The sequence below is a fragment of the Globicephala melas genome, chromosome 3 (assembly GCF_963455315.2).
Source record: "Globicephala melas chromosome 3, mGloMel1.2, whole genome shotgun sequence".
NCBI lineage: Eukaryota > Metazoa > Chordata > Mammalia > Artiodactyla > Delphinidae > Globicephala > Globicephala melas.
The window spans coordinates 98937765-98964391 of NC_083316.1; the positions used below are offsets into that span (position 1 = coordinate 98937765).

General features: G+C 35.8%; 1 protein-coding gene across 6 annotated transcripts in view; it reads left to right on the forward strand.

Moving 5' to 3' along the window:
* PRR16 (proline rich 16) overlaps positions 1-26627 on the forward strand; it is a 269792-nt gene that overhangs the window by 117577 nt on the left and 125588 nt on the right. The gene's annotated exons all lie outside the window — the stretch shown is intronic.

Here is a 26627-nt window from a genome sequence, read left to right on the forward strand (position 1 = left end):
TAAAAACATGTAAAATCAAGGCATTCTTTTGTTGCAGTTGTCTGTTTTCCCACCATAAAGGCTTCCAATAAAGGTTTCATTGGTCTCAGTGTTTTTCTATGTATGAAAGAGTATGGGTTTATTGCTCATTAGCCCCCTGATGCTTCTGAAGCAATAATTTAATTTCATTGATTCTATCTATATAGGACTCTTTCATTTGTGTTAATATGAAACTAAATTTTTCCACATCTAGATAAATCTGAGAGATGCTGTGATCAGTCAACCATTTAATTCGAAGAGTGAATTTATTCTATCTAAAACCAAAAATAAAAGATATCTGGACACTCAAATATTGGGGATATTATTGACATGTTTACAATCACTGTTTTTCTTTAAACAGTTATATACTTTTCTCATTCATTTGGGAATACTCTATTTGAAGTGAATTCCTCTGAGTAGTATTGATTTTGTACTTGAGAGCTTATTAAATAAACTTGCTATATTAGTGTACAGTGAATTCAATAATGTACTTAGTAAACTACTTTCATTTGTGGAATTGTAGCAATCATACTGTTTTTAACAGTTAGGAGCTGTGCCGTGAATTAAGTCTTTATCTTTACATGCCCTAATTGGAAAATAAGAGGAAATGTTATTTGGAATTAAGCTACACTTGTCTTCTTAATCAAATTCTACTTTAGACGTAAGTAAATTAGAAAGTATAGAGCATGATGTAAATGTAAAAATATACTGAAAGGAAAGTAAGGATAAGTTGTTGACTAAATCAGGATAAAGAGATTAAAAAAATCTGTTTATGTCTATATTGATAGGCCTGAGCCATGGAGAAATACTTATAATTTCTTTTTCACTTTCCTTTCCTTCTTTATAAGTAATATGAATTCACCATTTAGCTATATGACTTATCTAAGATCAGATTGTGTGGTGAAAATAATGTAAGACCAGAAATGAAGATTTCTCAAATTCAAATTCTATCTCTAATATTAATTTGCTTGTTAATATTTTGCAAGTCATTTATTTAATCTGAGTACCCAAGACCTTCAGCTGACTAAATGGACCATAGAATTAAGGATTTAGTTTCATGTATTCTGTTGACATGAGTTTTGCAGAAAAAACAGAGCACTGTAGGCTCAGCATTTTTTCATTGAAATAAAATCTCGATTACCTACATCCAAACAATATCTGTCTCTTTCCAGTGAAGCATTTGCAGCCTTTATACTTCTGGTGCACTTGTCAGACTGTGATAGAACCTCTCAAGCTCATAATGTTTCTAGAAAAAATATTCAGTTCTAATATTTAATTTCTTCAGCAGAGTTTAGTTAATTAAAAATGGTAAATTCACTGTTGACAAACACTGTTGACAACAAATTCACTGTTGACAAACACTGTTGACAACAAAGTTGACAGTTGACTAGTAAAAATAGTAGTATAAGATTTGCAGTGTCTTTCCATAATAATTGCAGGTGCTTCAGATTTTAAAATATAAGAACTTTTGCTACGTTGAGCAAAAAAGAAAATCCAACATTTAATGTTGCTGTTGAGTTTAACCACACTCGTAGTTCCTGAGAATTAAAAAAAAAATATATATATATCATAGGTCAATTGAATAGCAGTTGTCACTCAAAATAACTTGTTATTATGTTAGCATACTAATGAAAATTACATATCCAAATAAAAGGGAGGTAGGAAAATTTGGGGGACCGGTGAATCTCAGCAATAGGAAAATTTCTCCTAAGGGTCTAATTTAAAATATAACAAAGCGGTCTTTTTATATCTTTATCATTTTTGTCAAACTAAAAAAAGAAAAATTTGAACTAATCTAGTAGATTATTTAATTAATTCATTCATTCAGCACTTAATTGCTCATGCATTTTGTACCGGGCACCATGCTAGAAATAAGAGATGTGAAGATTAGTAAGACACAGTTCTGCCCTTGATATGTTCAGAATGTAGCAGAAAAGTTAAAAAAATAAACAAGATAAGACAAGTGAGTTGGAGGTAAATCAGAGAGAGCATACAAAGTAATGAATTGAGTTTATGAAATAAGGATGAATAGTGACAGTAGAAAGAAGCTAAACTTAATGTGACTCAAAAACTGAAATAAGTATTAATAGTCATTGGAATTTCTGTAGAAGGAATGAACAGTGAATTGGCAAGCCATGGCAAAGTCTACTGATTTAGTTGGTGAAATGAAAAGAATAGGAGAAATACCTATGAGAACTTTTGCAAGATTGTGCAAATCCAGAAGAAAACACGGAATGAAATTTATCTTAAATTTATTTGTCCCAAAAATGACCTTGGATATGATAACCGCGAAGAATTATGGAGCACAGTGACAGCAAGGCCAGCGGGCGCAATGGTGAAATAGGAAGGTCAGGTTCATGGTTCTGTTGCAGTTCTCCCCCAGATAAGTGCAGTGATTGATAACCTGAGGGGAAGTGTGCTTGTGAGATGGGGTTCCTTAATTTCGTTGTTAAATCAAAACACTGTGGAAATTATTCTAGGGCAGTATTGTTTACATCCAACCTTAACCGGCAAACAAGTAGTCCTATGATGTAGGTCAGCGAACTTGGTACAATAGCAGTGCTGTAGGTGAAAACTGCCAGAGAGCACTTTTTGGTTATGGTTGTTAGAATGTTATCTGTGAAGGTTCTGTTCATGCAACAGGTGAATTTACATTTCCCCTCTACCTCATTGACTACCTCTCCTTAGTGTTTTTTTGCTGAATGCTTCTTGCTTCCTCAGCATCTAAAAGTAGCCCAGATATTTAGTCTGAGTACTTGTGCATACACCCATGCTCACTTGCTCTCTCTCTCTGTCTCCCTCCCACCCTCCCTTCCTTGTCCTCTCCCTCCCCACCCCCGACTCCCATGCTGATTTCATCTAGTCCCATAGCTTTAAACACCAAGTATATGTGAGTGACTCCCAAGTTTTTATCTCCTGCCCTAAACTTTTCCCTGAACCCACTCATCATCTTCATTGGATGTTTAATTGCCATTTCAGATATCAAAAGCAAAACTTAAGGATCAATACTCAGACCCAGAAATTTCTTGTTTAGTTTCTTCTATGTCATAACTTCCTCCATCATCTAACCAGTTGCCTGCGCCAAAACTCTTGGCATCATTTTTGTTTCCTCCCTTTCATTCACCCCTCACGTCCAGTCTTTCAGAAAGTTTTGTCAAAGATGCCTCCAAAATACATTTTAAATCCTTCTTTTCACCATCTCCACTGTGCCCATCTAAGCTACCTTCATCTTTTACTCTTTTTTTTTTTTTTAATTTATTTATTTATTTTGGGCTGTGTTGGGTCTTCGCTTCTGTGCGAGAGCTTTCTCCAGTTGCGGCGAGTGGGGGCCACTCCTCATCGCGGTGCGCAGGCCTCTCACTGTCACGGCCTCTCCCGTTGTGGAGCACAGGCTCCAGACGCGCAGGCTCAGTAGTTGTGGCTCACGGGCTCAGCTGCTCCGCGGCATGTGGGATCTTCCCAGACCAGGGCTCGAACCCGTGTCCCCTGCATTGGCAGGCAGATTCTTAACCACTGCGCCACCGGGGAAGCTCTCTTTTACTCTTTTAATTAATTTTTATTGGAGTAGAGTTGATTTACAGTGTTGTGTTAGTTTCTGCTGTACAGCGCAGTGAATCACTTATACATATACATATATCTGCTCTTTTTTTGGATTCTGTTCCCATATAGGCCATTACAGAGTATTGAGTAGAGTTCCCCACTTGTAGATCCTTATTAGTTATCTATTTTATATATAGTAGTGTGTATATATCAATCCCAATCTCCTAATTTACCCCTCCTCCCCTCCCCCTTGGTAACCATAACTTTGTTTTCTACATCCGTGATTCTATTTCTGTTTTGTAAATAAGTTCATTTGTACCATTTTTTTAGATTCCACATATAAGCGATATCATATGGTATTTGTCTTTGTCTGACTTAACTTCACTCAGTATGACAATCTCTAGGTCCATCCATGTTGCTGCAAATGATATTATTATTTTTTTATGGCTGAGTAACATTCCATTGTGTATATCTACATCTTGTTTATCCATTCATCCATCGATGGATATTTAGGTTAATTAGACTGCCTTTACACAAATTTCTGACCAGATTCTGCTTCTTCCCTTGCCCTCCTATAATCCATTTTCCTCAGAGCAGCAAAAGTCAGATTTTTGAAATGTGAAAGGTTCAGTGTCATCTCACATGGAAAACTTTAGCAGCTCCTCATTGCTACTAGAGCTCCTTCAGTCTCTTTACCTTGTGATCCATGCACTGTAATCTCTTCTAACCCCAGAACTCATCTCCTACTGGTCTCCAGTGCCCCTGCCTGGCACTCTCCCATGCAAGCTATTCTTTGGGTTCCTTGGGCTTCCCAAACACATTTCTTCTTCTGAGCCTTTGCAATTAGCGTGTACATAGCTGGCTCTTTCTCTTCTTTTTGGTGTCAGTTCCTGTGTTACCTTTTTCAGAAGTACTTTTGCTGACCACCCAGCCTGGGCTCTGGCTGTCCCTGTGTGTGCCTCTAAATCCTTCTCATGCACTTACCCTCCTGACATACCACTGTCTTTCATAGTGCTGTCTGTAGTTTTCTTCACAGCACTCACCACTCTGTGATATCTTGCTTTCTTATTTGTTTACTGTTCCTGCCTGTCAAATGTAACTTCCTTAAGGGCAGTGGCCTCATCTGCCCTTTTCATTACTCAACATCTAGAAAAGTCATGGCACGATAAGTATTGATATGTAGTGAAAGAAAAAAAAATATGTCTGCAGATCCATTCATTCTTCTTTTTACATCCTCAGATGCTTTAAAGAGGTTACCAATAAATAAAGAAGCTACAGTGAGCTGAAGAAATGTCTTACTCACTACTTTGATACTGTCTTCTGAGAACAAAGCGTGAAAAATGTGCATTTCTTAGAAGGTGGCATTCCATATTTTAGCAACTTTTTGCAGTCTTTAAATCTAGTGCTTTTTTCATGATTTCCTTTTTGCCATTTAAAAGGCCATATGTCAAAATAGAATTTGATTTATAGAAGCTTAATGTTAGCACTTTGAAAAGTATGCAGTAGGGAGAAAACAAACAAACAAACAAAACCACGTACTGTTCACTCACAAGCACAACACATTTTATATCTTGGAGTTAGTATTAATGTATGAATGATCCTTCCAAAGAAAAATGAAAGGTAATATAAAATAGAGCTTTGACTGCAGAGACATTTTATTATTTTCCACTATTTACAGAATATATCACTATTTGAAAATATGCTGTCACTGCAGTTGTTTTAGGACAGGGAAGAAGGAAAAAAGTTCTAAAAATTAGACTCCTTACTAAAGAGAAGAAGAGACATACAAACGTGGAAAGGTTTTATAATAACAAAAGTATCAAGAGTCAACATAAACACATTGTGATGAATAAGCCATACCTGCTGTTTCCTAGATTTTCCTTGGTGGTCTTATGTAATGTTTATTTCCTAGTTTATTCCTAGTAATAGGGATTCTACACGTGTAAGTGAAATGATTGCCTGGGACACAGTGGAAGGCAGTTAAGTGTAATTGTTGAAATATGAATTCTGAGTTTGGAATGCCTGAATTTGAAGCCCAGCTTCACCTCTTAATAAGTGTGTGCTCTGGCATGTTACTAAGTTCTTCTTTTGTAAAATGAGAATTAATGAATAAATACTCGCCTTTTGGAATTGTTTTGAGCATTAGGTGAGATGAAACATGTAGAACACAATGTCTGCAGTGTGATAAGCCCGTAATAATGTTAATGAATGTTACTCTACTTTTTATCATCTTTACACTTACTCATGCTATCATATATTATTGTCATCTTTCTCATAACTCAGACCTCAAAGACTGTATTGGAATAAGTTTTCATCAGAAGAATAAGAAATAATTACATTAATAGGTTATGAATTGCTTAGATGTCTAGAGCACTTTTTAGTGCTATTTTCCAATATAGGTAAAATGGTGTTATATAGGGGAAAAGTAGACTCCATTATTTTAATAGTTTGAGTGCTGCATTAAACAAATTTAGTCAGGTTTATATACATCAGAACTTTTCAAAGCCTTTAAAATATTAATGTAGAGCTGCATTTCACTTATATGAAGCTTTTATCCTTTATAAGTACGTACCTAATGTTTGAATAATTAAAAAGTTGAAGATATTGATATGGACTATGATCTTCTATGAACAATATAAATTACACAAAATTTTTTAAAAATTGAGAATGTTTTCCACAGAGGGTCTATTACTCTATCAATTCACAGATAGAGTGATTGATTACAGAGTACGTTCATATGGTTAGCTTAGGGATCCTTTCAGGCATTTAAAGAACCTCATGTATGAACTTGAAAAACTTGACTTTTTAGTGTTTTACATTTACATAAAATGGGCAAGGGAGTTTAAAATGAAACCGAAAGTGAGTTTTAATTTATACCTTCCTTGTTTTACACATCTTTGAAAGAAGCATTTCCCTGTGACTTAAAGTAAGTCAAATAATATGATTAAAGGAAATGGGTCTGTGTGCAGAACAAAACTGATTGTGCTTCTGGTTGTCTTTTCTGGGAACCTGTCCACTTTAGTCAGATGTTCTGTCTTCTACTAAGAGAGGTAACAAAGCATAGTGGCATGAACTAAACGCTGGAGCTAGGTTGCCTGGTTTGAAGCTCAGCTTTGTACTTTCTAGCTGTGTGACCTTGGTCGAACTACTCAACCTCTCTGTGCCTTGTTATCTCAACTGAAATTGAGGATAATTAATAGATTATTTCATAGGGTTGTTATGAAGATTAAATTCATTACTATTTTTAAATAGTTCAGAACTCTTCCTGGCCCATAATATGCACTATATATTGTTAAATAATTAAATTAAGCTATAGAAGCCATTTAATTGCTTTTCTATTTATTTTTTATTCCCTTTCTTCTCATGTGTCTATCATGTGTCACATTCAAGAGGATGTGATAGCATGAAGAATGGTTTTTCTATGGTAAAAATCTAATCCTGCCACTTTGAATCCAGTGATGTTCTCTATCTAGAAGCAAGAGGTTATTAGAGACTATTCCCCAGTCAATGACTATGTGGTTATGGCCAGACAGAAAAAGAGGTATTTTGCTACCCTCCATATAAAAACTCATGGTGTTTGATAATTAAACTATATTAAGCAAGAATAAGACTTGTACCTCTTAGTTGGAAAATAGATTCAGAAATCTTCTAAATATTTTATGTTAATAGCATTACTAATCTGTTAAAAAATTATTTAATGATGATTTGGTGCACAGTTAACATCTAGTAAGCACTTTGCTAAGTGTGTTTTGCATCCTCTTACCCTCACTTTAAACTTATAAAGGAGCCATTGTCATTATCCCCATTCTACAGTTACTAAAGGAAACCAAGGTTACTGAAGGAAACCAAGGAAGTTAGTGAATGACTTGCCTTACTTAGAATGTACGATTTCAAATTGGCTTGCAAACCCAAGGAACCCAACTCCAGAACTCCAGAATCTGTGCTCTTAAACACTTTACAATTCTGTTCTCTCTTCATGTGGAAACTTTAGAACAACGGAGCACCTGGAAAGTCTAAATTTAAGGTTTGTGTATCTGCGTACCAATTTCCCCAAGGCTGAGTAAGCACTACATACTGAAACTGGACTATGGTGTCCACAGCAGCATTAGCCCAAAACTGGAAACAATTCAAATGTTCATCGACCGATTATTAGATAAAACATAAACTATTCATGTAATAGAATATTATTCAGCAATAAAAAGTAATCAACTACTGATACATACTACAACAAGCATGAACCTCAAAAACAGTATGCTAAATAAAGGAAGGCAGATAGGAAGGACCACACAGTGTATGACTTTATTTATATGAAATGTCCATAAAAAGCAAATTGACAAACTAACACAACACTGTAAATCAACTTTATTCCAATAAAAATTAATTGAAAAAAGAAAAAGCAACTTGACAGAGCTGGAAAGTAGGGTGTTGGGGTCCTGTGACTAAAGATTATGATAGGGGTTGACTGCAAAGGAACATGAGAGGTCTTTTTGGGGTGATGGAAATGTTAAAGCTGGATTATGGCAATGATTGTACATATCTGTAAATTTACTAAAAATCATTTACTAAAAAAGAATTCTACACTTAAATGGGTGAATTTTATCTTATGCAAATTATTCCTTAGTAAAGCTGTTAATAAGAGACAAACTGGATCATGGCCCAGGGATTTAGTGTCTTGGACCGTAGTTTAGTGATGAAGGTAAAGCAGACTGAAAATCAAGTTCAAAAGTTTATAATCCATTGTAATTTTTACATTTATCTGCTCTCCCTCCATAATTTAATGAATGAAAGATAAAAATTCATTTTTTACCTTTAGCATAAAAATAAATTGGCAATAAAATAGGAAGTGTTTAGAATTCTGTACAGACATAATTTCCCTTTAATGTAGTAAACCGAGTGTCTGACTTTGGAAATAAATTAGGTTTCTATACTTCATTTAAAGCTTGTCTCTTCAAATGAAAATGCCTAAATGCAAGTTGCATCATGGTATTAGATTCATGTATAGAGGAATGTCAGCACAGGTAGAGGAAACTGGCTACCTGCATCCTGGACAGGTAATTAATGTACTGCTTTATAGTCAACAGCCCAATTTCATTATTTTCTATCCTTAGATTTTTACTTATCTCTACTTTATGAGGTATACAAGTCATTCACTTATTATTTCCCCCATTTTGCAAATAAGGCAACAGAGACATAAAGGGATTAAGCCCAAGTCAGGTACCTTTTATGTGTCTGATATGGGCCTAGTACTCAGTTTTCCTGAGCACATGATCCCTATATGATTCTAATACTCTGCACTCCTTGTTTGCAATAGATATTTAATAAGTGTTGATTGATGAATTTTGTAGATCCATAGTAGATATCATAGCTGGGTTCCTAAGCAGTTTCATTACTATCATCTTGTAAGATTCTCTTAACATCATGTAGTAAGTTGGGACTGCAAATAATAACAGGTTTAAAATATGACTTGTAACTAATACATTATAGTAGTCTTTGGTGTGCATTATCAGGCATCTTATAATGAGCAGTTGGAGAAAGTATGATCACCCATCACAATACCCATTTAAAAATAGTGTTCCTGAGAGCATCATTTTTCATTCCCAGACTTCAAGCTTTGTGGAAAAATTAGGGAAGTGTTAAAGATTATTTAACTGTTGTGCTGGCTTGTCATACATCGAAACAAAAGAAGAGAGACACACTGCTGCTTTTACAAAAGGTAGAATTGGGCTCTGATGTACCTCCAAGTTATTCCTCCCCAGGAATATTCTGACTGGCACATTTCCTGTTACTTAAAAGCCTTAGATCTCAGTCCATTTCTTATGGACTCAACAACTTATTGTTAAACATAGATTTGTCAGAAGCTCACAAATCTATTCTCTTCCTTTTTAGTCCCTCTCTTAAAAGAAATTAAAAAAAAAAACTGTTAGTGGTTTTTGTTGTTATTTGAAATAATATCTCTTGATCTATTCTTAGTAAAATTATATTTCTTAATTATATCACCTTTCTGTTGTCCTGATTCTGCTGGGTATATGTCCTCTTTTAACAGCAATGTGACATATAATCATTTCTTCAGTTGTTCTGTTATCTTCTTGTGTATTTATGTTCCTTACACATGAAGATGGATTGTTCCCTGGAAGGCTGAACGTGAAGCCTGGATGATTTGTTTTTTGTTTGCAGTCCTCCTGTTTTCACTTCATGTTTTTTCGCCTTCAGAAACTGATGTGCTGACATCAAGGGAACAAAGATGGGTATCTTTTTCAGAAAACGCTATGCATGGGAACCATGTAAACATTTCTCTGGTTACCTTTATTTTGCTTTTAAGATGGTTGTTTTTTAGATATAAGTGAGACTGAGTGTGGTGGACTTAATGTAAAGCACATGTATTGGCAAGTTTGCAGACACTTGTTAAAACTCTCTGCACATACGTTGAATAATGGATTCTGTTTCTGTTATGTGTTTTTGGCAAAGCCCAGCACTTATGCCTTTTAAAGTCTAGGAAACATGTAAGTTTATTGGAACTCTTTACCCGCCTAAGGCTGTAAGGGGGAAAGGACTTAAAATATAGGCAAAAGAGATTGTTTTTCTCTAGAATAAAACAGATTTTTATCCTTTCTTGTGTGAAATGGTATCTGTGTCTTTCCAACCAACAGTAAGCATCTTAAAGGAAGGAACGTCTGATTTTCATTGTTGAATTCCCTCAACTTGTTTGAAATGCACACTATTTTTCTTGCTCTTTAGAGACTGCATTTACTTTTTAACATGCATGCTTGATTTCTGCAAGTACGCATTTCTAAAATGCAAATTTAACATACCTAGAAGGGTTTCTACAACCTTCTTGACCAACAAAAGGGTCTTAGAATGTTTTAATTCTGCTCACTACTCTATTGTTCAATATTTTACATTCATCTTGGTTTATATGCCCTAAAGAGGTCATTAGTATAGCTATTCTGTTATACTTGCAACGCTTACTTAGATTTTCTGATGCTTCCCAATATCTTTGCTTACCATTTCTTCTCAATCCTTTCTGGGTCAGTTTCCATAGTCCTAAAACATGTCCTTTAGTTCTTTAGTTAAGAACAACTAGTAGAAGACGCTGGTTATTTTCATTTTGAAAAATATTTGTTTTTTCCTTCATGTTAGATCATTTACTGGCCATAGGATTCTAGGAAAATAGTTCTTTCCACTCAGTCTTTTAATAATATTAATCCATTATCTTCTTGTTTCTCCTGTTGCATTTGAAAAGTCTGAAATCAGCTGTCAGCATAACCTAGATTCTTTAGCAGTTAATCTATTTTTTCTCTCTGTTTGCTTTCAAGATCTTCTATGTTCTTTGGTCATTGGCCATTTCATTATGATGACCACAGATTTGCATTTTATTTTCAAATCACACTCACATCTCATTTTCCCCTTCTATCAGAGGATTCATGTTTTTTGTGAATTCTGGAAAATTCTCAGCCATTCTTTCTTTAAATACTAACTTATTCTCATTTTCCTTATTTTCATTCTTCCTGTCTCCTTCCCTCCCTCCCTCTCTGTCTCAGAACTTTTATTAAATGTTCCTTCTTATTCTGTCATCTACATCTCTTAACTTTTTAATATTTTAACAATGTTTACATTTTTCTGTTTTATTTCCTCATGTATTTTCTCTGGTTTTCCTCATTAACTGTTTAATTTGATGTTTAATTTGCTTATAAACTTATTTGCATTTATATACAGTATCTTATTCTATGTTTATTTTTTATGCTTTTAGTCACTTTAGACGTGCTTATTTCACAGTTTATCTTTTGTTATTATATTAACTGCTTGGGTTTCTAATCCTGCTGTCTGTTCTCTGTGTAACACTCAGTTATAGTGGTATGTTTCCTTACACATTTTGTCATATTTGATCATAAGTTCATCTAAATCTTTGAAATCTCCTAAGATCTTCTGGCCTCTATTTTTTCCAGATGCTTCTGTGCTATGACTAGCTCACTGCTAGATAGGCATTTATAATTCCCTGGACTGGGACGGTCATTTTGTGCAGATTCTATAAATTTGAATTCCAAACCCAGGTAAAGTTTTTTAAAAAGTTATCAAAGAAAACCACTTTGTTTCCCTTCACCAGTGGTTTGGAAAAATGTCCTTGTCTTCTAGTTTCAGTAGGTATGTTTGTTTTTTCTTGCCTGCTCCTTCACAGAGATACAGCTTTTCTAGCATCCTGCTTTGATGCAGGTGTTGCTACCCCATTATCTGTGGTCCATGAGAGTGCCAAGCCCCAAACCCCTTGGTTACGCAGACAGTCACCTTGCACAAGGTTTGTTTCTGTACCAGCTCATTGGCTTACATTTCTGTTTCTGGCACCTGGTTGGTTCCTTTTCTTTTTGAGCAAGTCTAAGTATGCGTTTTAGAGAAGTTTCAGGTTTTCTTTTTTTTTTTAATTTAATTTTTTTTTTTATACAGCAGGTCCTTATTAGTCATCCATTTTATACATATTAGTGTATACATGTCAATCCCAATCTCCCAATTCATCCCACCACCACCCCCGCCCTCCCCCCCCACCTTCCCCCGTTGGTGTCCATACGTTTGTTCTCTACATCTGTGTCTCTATTTCTGCCTTGCAAACCAGTTCATCTGTACCATTTTTCTAGATTCCACATGCATGCATTAATATATGATATTTGTTTTTGTTTTTCTGACTTACTTCACCCTGTATGACAGTCTCTAGGTCCATCCATGTCTCTGCAAATGACCCAATTTTGTTCCTTTTTATGGCTGAGTAATATTCCATTATATATATATACCACATGAGAAGTTTCAGGTTTTCTAATCCATCTAGTGTGGTATATTGTGAGAAAGAGAAGTCTCCCATATCCCTCAGTTGTTTAACTATGTTTTCAGTAATGTTAAGTGTTCACCCACAAATAAACAGCTTTTTAATGTTGGGACTTGACTCATCATAAAGGAGCAAATGATAATAGAATAAGGGATGATGAAGATTTATTTAAAATATAAACTTTCAGAGGGAATTTACTGGACTCCAAATAGACACAACCTCATCTTTTATATCACCATAGTAAAATAAGAGCTGATATTTTAAAATGGATGATTCTGGGGCAAACTTAAGAGCCCTAATTTTATATGTACATACATAATAGAAGTCTGGAATACTCCTTTTCTACAGAGCATGAAAAGAAATAGATTGAAAGGAAAGTAATTTACCATTTGAGTATTGCTTTTTGTCTGGCTTTTTTTTTTCTTATTAGATGAATCTATTTCCTCTGTCTTTATGTCATCCTATATTTTTTACTGCTTTCAACTCTCTCCCACACACTTTTTAAAAAGATCTCTCTCAAAAGGAACCCTGATTTAGCAGTTTTGTTGTTGGTTTGCTTTGAAATGCATGTAAAGTAACACATAAAAGCAAAAAAAAAAACCAAAAACCTGAGATTCCGTAGTATGTAATCCTCTTTGTCATCAATATTATGTCATCCTCTTTGTTAGAAATTTTAGCCTGATTCATTAATTCTTCTTGAACTCCTCCTCCAATGTTGGCAGGCATCACAGTAACCCTTTTTTTTTTTTTTTTTGCGGTACGCGGGCCTCTCAGTGCTGTGGCCTCTCCTGTTGTGGAGCACAGGCTCCGGACGCGCAGGCCCAGCGGCCATGGCTCATGGGCCCAGCCGCTTCGCGGCATGTGGGATCCTCCCGGAACGGGGCACGAACCCGCGTCCCCTGCATTGGCAGGCGGACTCTCAACCACTGCGCCACCAGGCAAGCCCCACAGTAACCCTTTTTAAAATATAGGAATGGCATCACAGACAGGTTATTTTACCAAAGTCATTCATGAAGTTATTAGCAATGTGATATTTGCAAACATATGTGTATGCAAAAGCTGTCTAAACAATGTATTTGACCCAATATTTTTTAGGAAAATTCATGACACATAGAGGTTAGAAGAATTTCAATAATGGTCATCCATAAGTAATAACACTGTGAACCAGGCACTGTTCCAAGACTTCCCATTTATTTACTCATTTAATTCTAACAAGTCCATGAAATTCTCTTAAAATCCCATTTAGAGGCAAGGCTTGCTGAGAGGTTAAGCTCCGTCTCAAAGTTATGTACCTAGGAGGTAGTGAAGCTGGGTTTAGCAACCAGGTCATCTGCAGTCTGACTCCACAATCTAGCTGTGAACTACAATTCTGAACTGTCTCTTGCTTCCCATACACACACACGCACACACACATGCAACCTAGTATACACACACACCAACAGACACACACATTCTAATACACACATCCCAACACATAAACCCCAAAATATACAGAACCTATGGTGTAATAGTTAGAAATATCTCTACCTCTATCTGTCTATCTTTCTATCTCTCTATCTGATTAGGAAGAAATGGGGCTAACTCTCTTGCTATTCAGTGTATAATAAAGACCCCCATATAATGGACTACTTGATCAGTGGCAAATGCTTCAATCCTAATGAAAGATGTTATTTCAGAGGAGCTGAGGCATGTGTTTCATAGCATTGAAGCCAAGATCTTATTAATGCAGTTAAATTCAAGGAGTTCTGAAATCATTAGACCTCTTACTTTGTTATTATTGGAAAATAACAGATTTCATTTCAAACTTCGGTATCTAGTGAGTTAATTCAGCATTTGTGCTTTCCACTAACTCAGAATAAGCAAACAAATGACACTTACCATGAGTAAGTACCTTATTTTTTGGTGCTTAGCCATTTTATACATAATGATTACCTATTAACCAATGTAAGATATTTAATTGATTTTGGATTCAATTAATTTATTTTTATTATTTTAATATTACTTAAATTTTTTGGTTACTATAGTTATAGTACTTTGTTTCAATCATAGCATTGTTAGGAAAGAAACAAAGCTTAATTATAATCAGTTTTATATTAAGAAGATTATAAAAATGGAAATAAACGTCTAATGAATAGGAAGAACATTTTGCTTCCTATTATAACATATTAATGTATATAATATTCTATTTTCTTCCATAGGTTAACTGACTAGACTAAGATGAGTGAAAAATTATATAGAAATGCTTTCATATGCTCAAAATCCAAAGCCCCGAAATGATGGTAGCATTTCTTACCTTAAAATATTCTCATTATCATTTTAAATCAGTGACTGAATTAAACCTGTGACCTGTAAATACTCCAAGGATGTTTACATTGATGACATTAATGTATCTGATACCATATGGAAAGAAAAACATGAGACAGGCACACATAAAGGTTTCCTGAAGGTAGTCCTTCTAATGACTGTGTAGTGACTTTGTAATTCACCATCAGTGCAGTAGCAGTTATGAAGGCAGTATGACCTTAGGAAAGATTGCATTTTATTTATGCACTAACCATTTATATGTGGATAGAGAACAGGAATTACATCTAGAATGACAGCATGTGCCTATGAATGGAGTGCTAGGTGAGGCCAAAGGTAGAACGTGAATTGTCCTGCTGTTTTCTTCACATGATAACGTTTGGCCAACTCTCATCCTTATTAAAAAGTAGACAACGGGTATTGTCAAATGACCTCACTAATCTCAAAGAAAGCGAACAAGACAAAACAGAACAAAACACGATTCATCTCCTCTGCTCCTCTGCCTGAATCTTTCACCAGTAAAACCACTAGTAGGCTTTAACCCTTTAGGTGGAGCGAGCTTACTGATAAGCACTTTTCACTTTGCCGTTCTGGGAATTGGCTGTCTATGAATTGGCTCTCGGTGATTTGGCTGACTTCCTGCAGAGCCTAGAGACAACAAGTAAGAGAAATAGCCATTGCCTAAAATTTTAAAAAAGAGGCCATTGTAAGGCCAATGCCTTGGCAACCAGAGGAATAGAGTAGGGGTGGAGGTAAGAAGGGAGCAAGATGGTAGCAACAAACAAGCAAACAAAGACAGTCAGTGAGAGCGAGTAGCTAAACAAAACTTTCCTCTGGTTTAAAATTATGCTGAGGCTGAGCAGAATATGACCTGTCTTCTCTGTATGCAAAAAAACAAAAATAAAAACAAAACAAAACCTTCTAAATTCATTTATTCAGCAAATGTTTATTGAGAACTGTGTGCCAAGTAGTGTGTAATGGCCAGAGACTCAACCATTAAAAAGTTACAGTACCTGGTCTGGTGGAGCTAACAGATGAATGGCTGAGGCAAACAGAACAAATAACTATAATGCAGTTAGGTAAGCAGCAACAGAAATATGTAAGTACTATGTAGCTCTTAAAAACTGTATGGGAAAGGGAAGGAAATGTTTTTTTCTCCTCCTTTAAGTTCTCCAGCTTTTCTGTGGTTGGAAGACAAGCACCCCACTTCCAGGTGGCATTGTCCCAGTGTCACACCGTCCTGCATGATGTGAGGAACGCCCCTCATACAGTGTTTCTGCATGAGAACACTATGCATGCCTCTAGAGTGGAAAACAACATCCTTCCATCTGCCTCCTGCCATGTAGGAACACTTTAAGCTTACTTCTGTTTTAGTTGACTTTCATCCCTTCAGATGAAAACAGCAAGTATAAGAAGGTGTCCCTGTTCTCTCTGGAAAACATGCCAGGGACAGACCATCCATGTACAGCTTCACTCTCCATCACGGAACCGAGGAGAGCATTAACGTGAACCTACGGGGTAGTTTTCAATCCTCACCTCAGGGATGACATCCTTTTGCATGTTGATCATATTTATAGGGTTGTGCCCAGAGCCTCAAAGCCAGGTACTGGGTCCATATGGTTCTCCACGCTTCCTGCCCCCGGCCACCTCAATCCTTCCCTCTTAGGTAAGCCTCATATTGTCTCCCCATTTCCCCAGACAGAAATGCTGGTGCCTTCCCTAACTTTCCTTTCCTCCTCGCCCTCCTTATCTCATAGTTCAGCAAGTCTTGTCTGTGCTACCTCCCAAACTTCTCTACTATTTATCCCTTCCTTTGTTCTTTTGTCCCTTCAGTCTGTCGCCATTTCTTACCTGGACACTTGGGACAGCACCTGCACTTATCAGTCTTAGTCTTGTCAGCCACCAACTGGTCCTCTTGATCTTTTCACCTGCAAATCTGAACCTGTCGTTTCCCTGTTAAAAATTCCTCAACAGCTGCCTGGTTCCCATAACAGTGACTTTCATACCTGATTTTAATGGGCACTTTCAAATGATATTTTCCTCTTTCAAATGATATTTTGTGTAATCTCGATTACCTACAGTTGATTAGATGTGAGGTTCAATGTATGAGACGGGAATGTAAGAGAGCAGTGACCACAGAGAGATTCTTCCCTTCATGCGTCGCTGGGTGACATAAGGTACCGCGGTGTATCTCCAGTGCAGGACAGAGTGCAGCTTGAAAACCATTGATTATTGAAAAAATTATAAGCTCCCTTGGGTTATCCATAAACCCTTAATTATCCAACTGTCTAAGCTCATTTCCTGCAGTCGGCATCATCACACGTCCTGCTGCATCCACATTGAACTGTTGCTACTTCACAGATAGGCTGAGTTCTGTCATGCCTCTCACTTTGAGCACTGGTCCATCTGTCCAGAATGTGACCCTCTGAAAAGAACTCCAAGCAACTGGGTACTCATCATCTGCTGCTCAGTGAGCATCACCTGTGCCTTGTCATCCTCCCACCTCTCACCTCTAGACACACTAAAAGTTTCCTTTTCTATATATACGTTCCCACTACATTTTACCTTCACCTCTATAGCATATCACTTTGTGACTTTTGTCTTCACGTCTGTTTCTGTAAGATACTTGAGGTTGATTTTTCAGTACCTAGCATAAGACTATAGTGGCCTATAGTGGATCAATAATAAATATTTGAAACCTGAATGAACAGATAACTTATTTTTTGAATTATTATAATTAGATTTGTTTTGTTTTGTTTTTGAGGTACGCAGGCCTCTCACTGTTGTGGCCTCTCCCGTTGCGGAGCACAGGCTCCGGACGCGCAGGCTCAGCGGCCATGGCTCACGGGCCCAGCCGCTCCGCGGCATGTGGGATCCTCCCAAACCGGGGCACGAACCCGTGTCCCCTGCATCGACAGGCGGACTCTCAACCACTGTGCCACCAGGGAAGCCCTATAATTAGAGTTAAATTAATTTCAAGGAGAAATATAATGTTAAATATTTGGTATAGTGATATGTTCCTTCATTTTTAAAATAGAATAAGAATTCAAATGTAAGTTTGTTGATAGGAAAATGATTGAAAGCAAGAAGAGACATTTAGGTAAGAAAACAAAACAAGAAAAAAAACCTTAAATTGACATATATTGGATGTGAAACTTTCTCCTTCTGCTTCTTTAGTTTATTACCTGTAAGTTTAAGGCATTTGAAAAGAGCCTGCCCAGTCTCCAGCCCATTTAAACTTTCTCTTCCCTACGTGGTTGTACTGTGAGCATGGATGGTTAAAACCACCACCTCTGATTGTGTTATGTTCAAGTTACATTCAGGTAACTGTTTAGACTTAGTAATGCTGGAAAATGGAATCATGGTTGGAAAAAAAAAAAAAGAGATTCACTCACTCTTTTGTTTTGGTCAAAGTATTACAAAGCTTTAGTTAATTGTAAAGTATACCGGTAGTGACTTCGTTGTTTTTTTTTTTACCTTAAAATTATTAAAGTGTATTTTAAATATCTATACTAAGAACCTGATGAATATTACAGAATATGTCCCCAAAGTATAAAATGGACCAATGAGCCTTCAATGTAATCTCAGCAGATGATCTCTTTTCCAGGTAAGGCGTCAGTAAATCTGGATGAAGTAGGGGGTGGGGGTGGCTTTGTAGCTAAAGCATCTTAGCTGAGGCTGTAGAACTCAGATACCTGGGTTCCAGACCTGTACATTCTCTTACTATCTGTGTGTGTTAACTATTAACTTCTCTAATCTCCAATTTCTACTTTTGGGGAATAGGGCTGATAAATAACTGTCTCATAATAGATATTCATTGAGATAATGTATATAAAGTGCTTGGCTTAATTCTGGGCACAGGGGAAACATTTAATAAATGCTGGCTATTATTTTTATTTGACTCCAATGTATGGAATATCGGTCCTATGAAGAGCTCTGATTTTTTAGCAGGGCTGCTGTGGGAAAGAGGCAAAAGGCAATGTTCAAATATTCTAAGAAAAAGAAGCTTGGGAAATGTCAAATGCTGATATTATAACAAATGATGTTTAATTTTGTTCATGCTCTTAATAAAAGAGCCTGATGGGAGTTAAAGATGTATAAGGCAGATGGATAGTGCAGGTTAACACGCCCAGGGAGTGCAAGCAGGGCTTTCCAGAATAGTTGACAGCCAGCTGTTGCATTTACACCTGAGTCAACAGAAAAACTGAATCACATTTATATTTTCATTTAATGTTGTCACTTGAGTCAAATATTTCATAAACTTTTGAGCCGAGGACCAGGCCTACCTCATTTTTTATGATGCATAGTCATATTCATTTGACCTGCCATTTGAAAAGTCATTCCTGTTCCTTTTTTTGAGTAATGGATGATGCCTATCTATTTCTCAGATAGAACATGGCCATTGAGGATATTTTATATAGTAAAATAATGTTACTGGTTTGTGTACGTCTATTGGTTTATACTTTGAATTTGTAAACCTTATAGTAATTTAAATTACTTGAAATGAGACCTTTGATAGAAAGCCTTCTTCCCTGACTTTCATTTATCATAAAAATATTCATCTCAGCAACCTATTCATCTAAAGCCAGCTGTTGACTAAAATCAAATATGTATCCCCATGGCTGTCTTCTTACTAAGGTGCCTTACCAACATTTGTATGTCTTGTCATCTCTGGAGAGTGTTCAATATTTTCAACTTCTCTAACACTTAGACCTTTTCTATTTTCTTTAAAAATTGCAGATAACCTGGCTGTGTTTATGGCCTGTTATGGAGACAAGACATGAATCCTTTATTTAGTGAAGGAAAGATGAACAAAATTGAGTACTTTTTCTCTTTGTCTTTTTTATAGCATCATAAGTGTTCAACCCGTGTGTTATAGCATCATAGGAAACACATTCTAATTGAGCTGACACTTTAAAGCTCGTACTGTGTAGTGCTTAACAACCTGGACATACACATACACAAACACACAGAAATGAGACACTATAAATGAGAAATATTTTAGTTGAAATCCAACTTTAATTTTCCCAGGTACTATTTTTGACCAGCTATTATGAGCAAAAGTTACACCAGATAGTAGAAATAATGGAGATGAAAAAGACATAGTCTCCATCCTCAGCAGTCTAGTAATGTAATATACCACTATTTGCTGCAAATTTGCTGCAAATTTACAGTCTAGTAATGTAATATACCACTATTTGCTGCAAATTACTGGCTTAAACAGAAAGGGGAATTTGAAAGTCACTTAATAACAGGTTCTGGGATAGGTATGTCTGTGGGTACCCCCAGGATTGGTTCATTCAGCAGCCCAATGATATCATCAAGAGGCAAGCTTCCTTTATTGTGCCATTGTGTCATCCTTGGTTTTGGTATCATGCTCACTCTGATGACTAATTATCTGCAGTACTTCCAGGCATTACATCTTAAATATCAATGACCAGAAGAAGAAAAAACATACCATGTAATCTTGTGGTTATCTTTCTTAAGACAGAGGAAATTTGTTCCTGGAATCAGCCCAGCAGTCTCCTCTTTTATGTCTTATTGTCCACTGTGGGGACCATGATTGATTTAGACTGATTATCTGAGAGGAATAGATGTTTCAGGAGTTGCTCACAGTCCCCCAAAGAGGAGGATAAGTTCAGATTGCAAGTAAGTGTAATACAGACCACAGTGTGATAAATATAGAACGATTATTAAAATATTATTGAAATAAAAGAACGATGTGGGGTTTAGAGACAGGAGGAAAAATTGACCACGATATCTTTGTGGTTGCAAGGGATAAAGAGCCAAAAAAGTTTCAGTCATGTTGTTTATAGATTTTTAGAAAATATTACCTCTAACTTTTCCATCTTGGCACCTCTCACAATTGCAGCCATTTGTTTTTAAATTATTTTTAAATTTTCCTTTGTTACCTCCATACTGGAACTTCATAAGGATAGGAAAAATGGCGATCTTATTCATCAGTGCGTGTCTCTTTGCTAAACGAATCAAAGAATGAATGCATAGCCTCAGAGAATTTGTAGAATTTTTAGCTTGCAAGAGGGGGACGATCCAGGTAAAAGAGACATCATTAGCAAATAAGTCAAGAAAGCTCAGACAACTGCCTGAAACTTTTGTATGAACCTCAAAATGAAGTTAAGATTAAGGAAAGAATTAGAATAAGGCCCTGACAGAAAAAGCATAGGATGAGAAGTTTTAAGAAGGAAATATTGCCTACATGGACAAGTTTTGCCCCTAGGTATTCAACTGCTGTCCCATACGTGTCATGGCATCAATCGTATATTTGTAGGATGCAAAAGAGCTTTGTGATGTCTTCCAATCTTCAAGTAGATGACAGTTAAAAGATTCCAGATATATGAAAATCTACTTAGTTTTCAAAGAGATTTTTTTAAAAATTCATACACAGAGTCACTTTATATTTGGGTGGTAAATATCAGCCTCTGCTAAGAAATTTTTCTGTATATAATTACACTTTGGTATAATTAACCACTTACCAAAATGTAAGCTCATTTCTTTTTGGTGTGTGGCTTGATAGACTGCATTTGACTGATTCCTTTGACTACTAGGCCTTAACTTATTGACATCCATTGTAATGTCACCCTTCAGGTTATTTCTTTAATAATTCAAGTCTCTAAAGGAGTTATCCATAGATAACTGTATAATCTGTAATTGCTTTTGGCTGACTTCTGAACTCTCTTTAAAAACTTATAATTCTTTTTAATTCTATACAGCCTAGAAGATGTTGCAGGCCTTTGTAAAAGTATCTGAGTGTCATGCTTCATCTTAATATCGTTTCCTAAAGCACTTTACAAACAACTGGTATATACGGGTACTATGAGGAAATTACCAGGTTACATAATTTTGTTTGTTTGTAGAGGAGAAGTCTTGAGATCCTGACTTAGGTACTACCAGAGAAATGAAAGAGCAATAAATGCTTATTTAGTCACATTACAGAGGTAGAACTGAGAGGTCTCATTACACTATTAGATATAACACTTAGGAGAGGAATGGGTTAGCAATTTACTGAAATTGGATAATGAAGAAAATATGAGAAGTTTTTAGGAACACTGCTAAATGTATATATGTATACATATATATATATATATACATATTCAGTATAAATATGCAAGCAGAATTTAGAAAATGTTAATCTACTTTGCACTCATTAGATATTTTTGAACCATAGCTTCTATTTTCACAATGGTGATACGTTGCCAAACCTAGGTGTGCACTATAAAAAAATAGGTGATATTTACTGAGCATCTGTGGTAACTTCATGTTTATTATCTCACAGTATTATTATCTCACAGTAGTCATCACAAAAACTCTATAACATAGGGTATCGCCACATTTTTTGTTTTGTTTTGGTTTTTTTTAGTAAACAAGGATTCAAGCCTTAGATTAAAAACGCTACCAGTGGAGTAGGTAGTAAAATGGATTAAACCCATTTCTGTCTACCATCAGTAAGCTGTCCTACCTTTCTTTACATTAACAATTTGTTAAAATCACATAGAAGCTCTCTCCCTGAGAATGATTTTTTGGAATGGCATTGCTTTTCTACTTCTCTCTCAAAAGAATAAAAATATCTATTATTTTTAAATGAAGCAGTGTGAAGTGCAAAGCTGAAAGTTTACCCAAACAAATATCTCTAAAGAGAACCAACACTAAGAAATTTGAGGAGGTGGGTGCAGATCGAATCAGCAAGGGGGAGGGTTAAATATGGGCTTGGTTGATGGCGTGCTGATAAATGTTGAACCACTAGTTCTCTTGAGATGGGGAGGCAAAAAACCCTGGTTTATAACATTTGCTTCTTTTCTTATTTTCTTGGTATAAATGTTCCCACCATGACTTATATGACTTATTTCAAACTACTAACCTGATGTCACTGAATGTGGAATTGGGAAGAGATGCATAGTAGTACACCATATGTAGAATTTCTACCACACACAATAGATATAAATGACCTCAAGGATATATATAATAGTACAGTTAGGATTGAAGAGTTTTGAATATTTATTACCTTTGTTTTTAATATGATTAATTGTAATTTTACATAATTTAATTTTTAATAATGTCTGTGTTTAACAATAGACTCACAAATTCCAAAAAAATTAACAAATGGTTCTTGCAAGCCAGTATGAACTGGCTCCAGCACACCCCTGGATTAGGAGAAGATCTAATTTAAGTCATGTAGAAAATAAACTTGGGAACATTTTAGCTCTACCTCAGTATAGTTTTCTCCTATTCTTTTGAAGTTCAGTATGAATATCAGTTTTAAGGTGATTGAACTTTAATGGCATAAGTTTTTCTAGGAAGGTTTCAGTGTATTGCTTGCTGATTTAGATTGATCATTCAGATTTATGGTGTATGACAGTCAGGGCAGCCCACATAATTCAAAGCTAGCATGAAGATCAAGAGTCGTTTTGCCTCAGGGATGGATGAAGGCAGCAGAATCTTTTTTGAAGATCACTGCCATTTCTCTTACTACTGAGTGTACAGGAGATATGAGTTATCCAGTGTCTTACTTTTACTTCAGTTCAAAAAGGAGCATGAAAACTGGGTTTAAACATAAAAGGAAAAGATGTAACTTCAGCCACTGGCCATTTGGAAAATAATTTAAATTACCGAATGCCATTTAAGACTTGAGGGTATATTATATAATTTACAGTATAATATATAGAAAATATAGTATGTTGTTTTCTGGGTTGTTAGGATAATAGAATATTTTACACATTAAACTAGAGAAAGAGTTAACACTACGTATTCTTCAGGCATATGTCCCACTGGACTTATAAATTTTGTCTTCTTATGAGATAAAATGATAGCAACAACTTATTTGTTAATTATGTCCTCAATAAGGTATTCCTTAATACATTAAATAATGTAATCTATTATAATCTTCTATGAATAAATTCCCTCAGCATTCTTCTGTAGTTGTAATATCAACTCTTAATAGTATATGGTATGTATTTTTGAAAATTTTGTTTAGAAACTCTGTAACTATGTCTATACATCCAAAAAGAATAAAAAAATTTTAAAAAATCATCCAAAATTTGACTAACCCAGATCTTCAGATGACTTTTATATGAATTATGCGACTACTTTCTAGTTCTTTCACTTGGCTTTGTGTAAATGCGGTCTAAGACTATTTCTATAGATGCACACTGATCTAAAGATCAAGTTAATTAACTATTTTGACAATCAATTTAGGTGATTCTGTGAGAAAAACACATTTACAATGGTATCTGTGTTTTCTGGATTTATATTCTACATAGATATCATTCATTGGATCTGTGGTAAATGTCCTTGTCATGTAGGTTTCTATGTAGTACAGCAGTTAAGATGCTCTGCTTTGGAGTTATGTAAGCTTGTTATTTTCTTGTATATATTACTTTCTCTGTAATATGAAAAGGGAGAAAAAAAAGAGTAACTTTACCGTGGGGAAACCTGAAAAACACTATCTGAAGCCAAGTGATTCAGATGAACATCAACAGTGATAAGTCATATTGATCGTAAATACCCTCTGTATGATGTGATGACAGTGGCACTTTACCTCTGCAGTCTTCTTTCCGAAAACACATTTCCAGTCTAACCATGAGAAAAACACCAGTTGAATCCCAATTGAGTAACATTCCATGAGATACTTGGCCAATAATCCTTAAAACTGTCAAAGTCATGAAAAACAAGAAAAGTCTGAGTAACTGTAACAACCAAGAAAGCCTAAAGAGACCTCATGACTGTATGTGATGTGGTGTCTTAGATGGGACCCTGGAACAGAAAAAGGACATTAGGGAAAGACTGAGGAAATTTCAGTAAATATGAGCTTTAGTTAACAACAGTGTATCAATATTGGTTCACATATTGTTTCTGATTCCTCTCTCTCCTCAAACTTACTTCTCTCTTTCTGATAATTCCTAAGAGTTGATTATAGAATGTCCCAGGTTGATCCTACAATGTTTTTATCTTTTCTTTCCTATTTTCCATTTCAGTCATTTTATTCTACTTTCTGGAACTTTACCTTCTAATCTTTTTACTGGAGTTTTAAATGTGGTGATAAAATGTTTAATATATGGGAGCCCTTTCTTATTTTTCATTACATATTTTCATAGAATATACTGCCTCCACTAAAAAGGAATATTGTTCTCTCTTTCTGTAAAGATATTCATAAAGATATTTGAGGTTTACTTTTTATCTCCATAGTATTTCTTCTAAATTCTTTCCGCCTGTTTCTCCCCTCCTAGACCAGTGAGAGTGGGCAATAGGTTAAGAAGATTTTCTTTAGCTCTAAGATTTTTCTGAACTTTTCGGAGGCAACTATTATCTGTCAAACATGTTATGTACTGTGGGTCCAGGGGAGAGACTATTTTTGTCTTCTGATGAGTACACTGTCTAGCTTCCCATGCAAAGGAGCAGAGGCTGAGTAGAGGAAGGAGTAGAACATTTCAGAAATAGGGACCAATTTATACTAATATATAGAAATAAGAAGCAAGATGGGAAGTGGTAGTTAGATATAGTTGCAACGTAGAGTGCAATTGTAGGAGTGATGAAAGATGAAGTTAGAAATGTAGGTAGAGATTGGATCACAGAGGATGTTTTGTATTCTTTCTGATCAGACTTAACTCTGAGGGGCTAATTCTCAATCTAACTGGGGTTTAAATGAGTGGGAAATCAACTTTTCTCCCATAGAAGGTAGGTAGTCCTGTGCATCTTCAGTGTTCATCTCCTACTTTGTGGTCCAGGATGGCCGCTTCAATCACTGTGTCAACATTTCAAGCAGCAGAAAGGAGGAAAGGGCAGCGGATCAAAAACTCCTCCCTTAAAGATATTTTCTGGAAGTTGAACACGCCACTTATCTTCCATTGGCTACGTGTCCACTGTGTGTCACATCTACTAGTCACACAAGAATCTGGGATATGTATACTTTTGGAAGAGGGTGGCTGTGTGCCCAGTTAACATTCAAGTATTCTTTCACTGGGAGGAAGGGGAGCTTGTTAGGGGACAATTCACAGGCTTGTTTAAAAGTTTGGAATTTACCTAGACAGTGAGGAGGGGACACTGAAGAGGTTTAGGCCAAGGAATCTTTCACTTTAGAAAAATGTCACATGGCTGTGACCTGAAGGATAAAGTGATGTGAGATTAGAGGTGGTCTGAGCAGTCAGACAATCATGAGAAGCACCTAAGTACGAGAAATATAATTTGTTATGGCTGTCAGTAAGGGGCAGGAGAGAGCATCAGTGCTAGTGACATTAAGAGACTGCATTGATTTTTGGCTTTTTATCTGTAGGGTTGTACGTTTGATTTATAATTATTTATAGAAGTACATTCACCATAAACCTAGGCCTAAGTCAAATAGATGGTGATCAGTGCTCTTGACTACAGATACCCCTTCCTAAAATTTTTTTTGCCCCTATTTCTAGATAACTTTGTTTCTCTAAGGATGTGTCTTGTGATTTTTTTAAATGACACATACACATGGTGAAAACTTAAATACAAAGATATATCAAAAATATATCTTTCTTTACATTCCAAGTATATTTTTCTTTACATTCCAAAATTCCAGAACATTAGCAGTCCTAATGTCTCAATACATATGGTTTACCCTTGTATAAAACCTTCATACACACACACACATTTCTTTTTCAAAAGTGTATTATTTTCAGAGGATTTCCAATATAAGCCCTTTGGCTTATGGAGTTTAGCTAGGTATGCAAACTCAGCACAGCAAAGGTTATTGGGAAGTAGATTTAAATATGTAATCTGTTCAGTGTCCATATGCTCAAGATTGAGCACATAAATATTCTGTGTCTAAATCTAGTCTCAGTGATCTCTACTCCCCTCCAGCATTCTATAATATTAGCACCACTTAAAATTGAATGTGATTCTATTATTTACATATGTGCATATTTACATTATTATTTTCACTATACATACAACCTGGACTTTCAAAGTAAGCTAATTA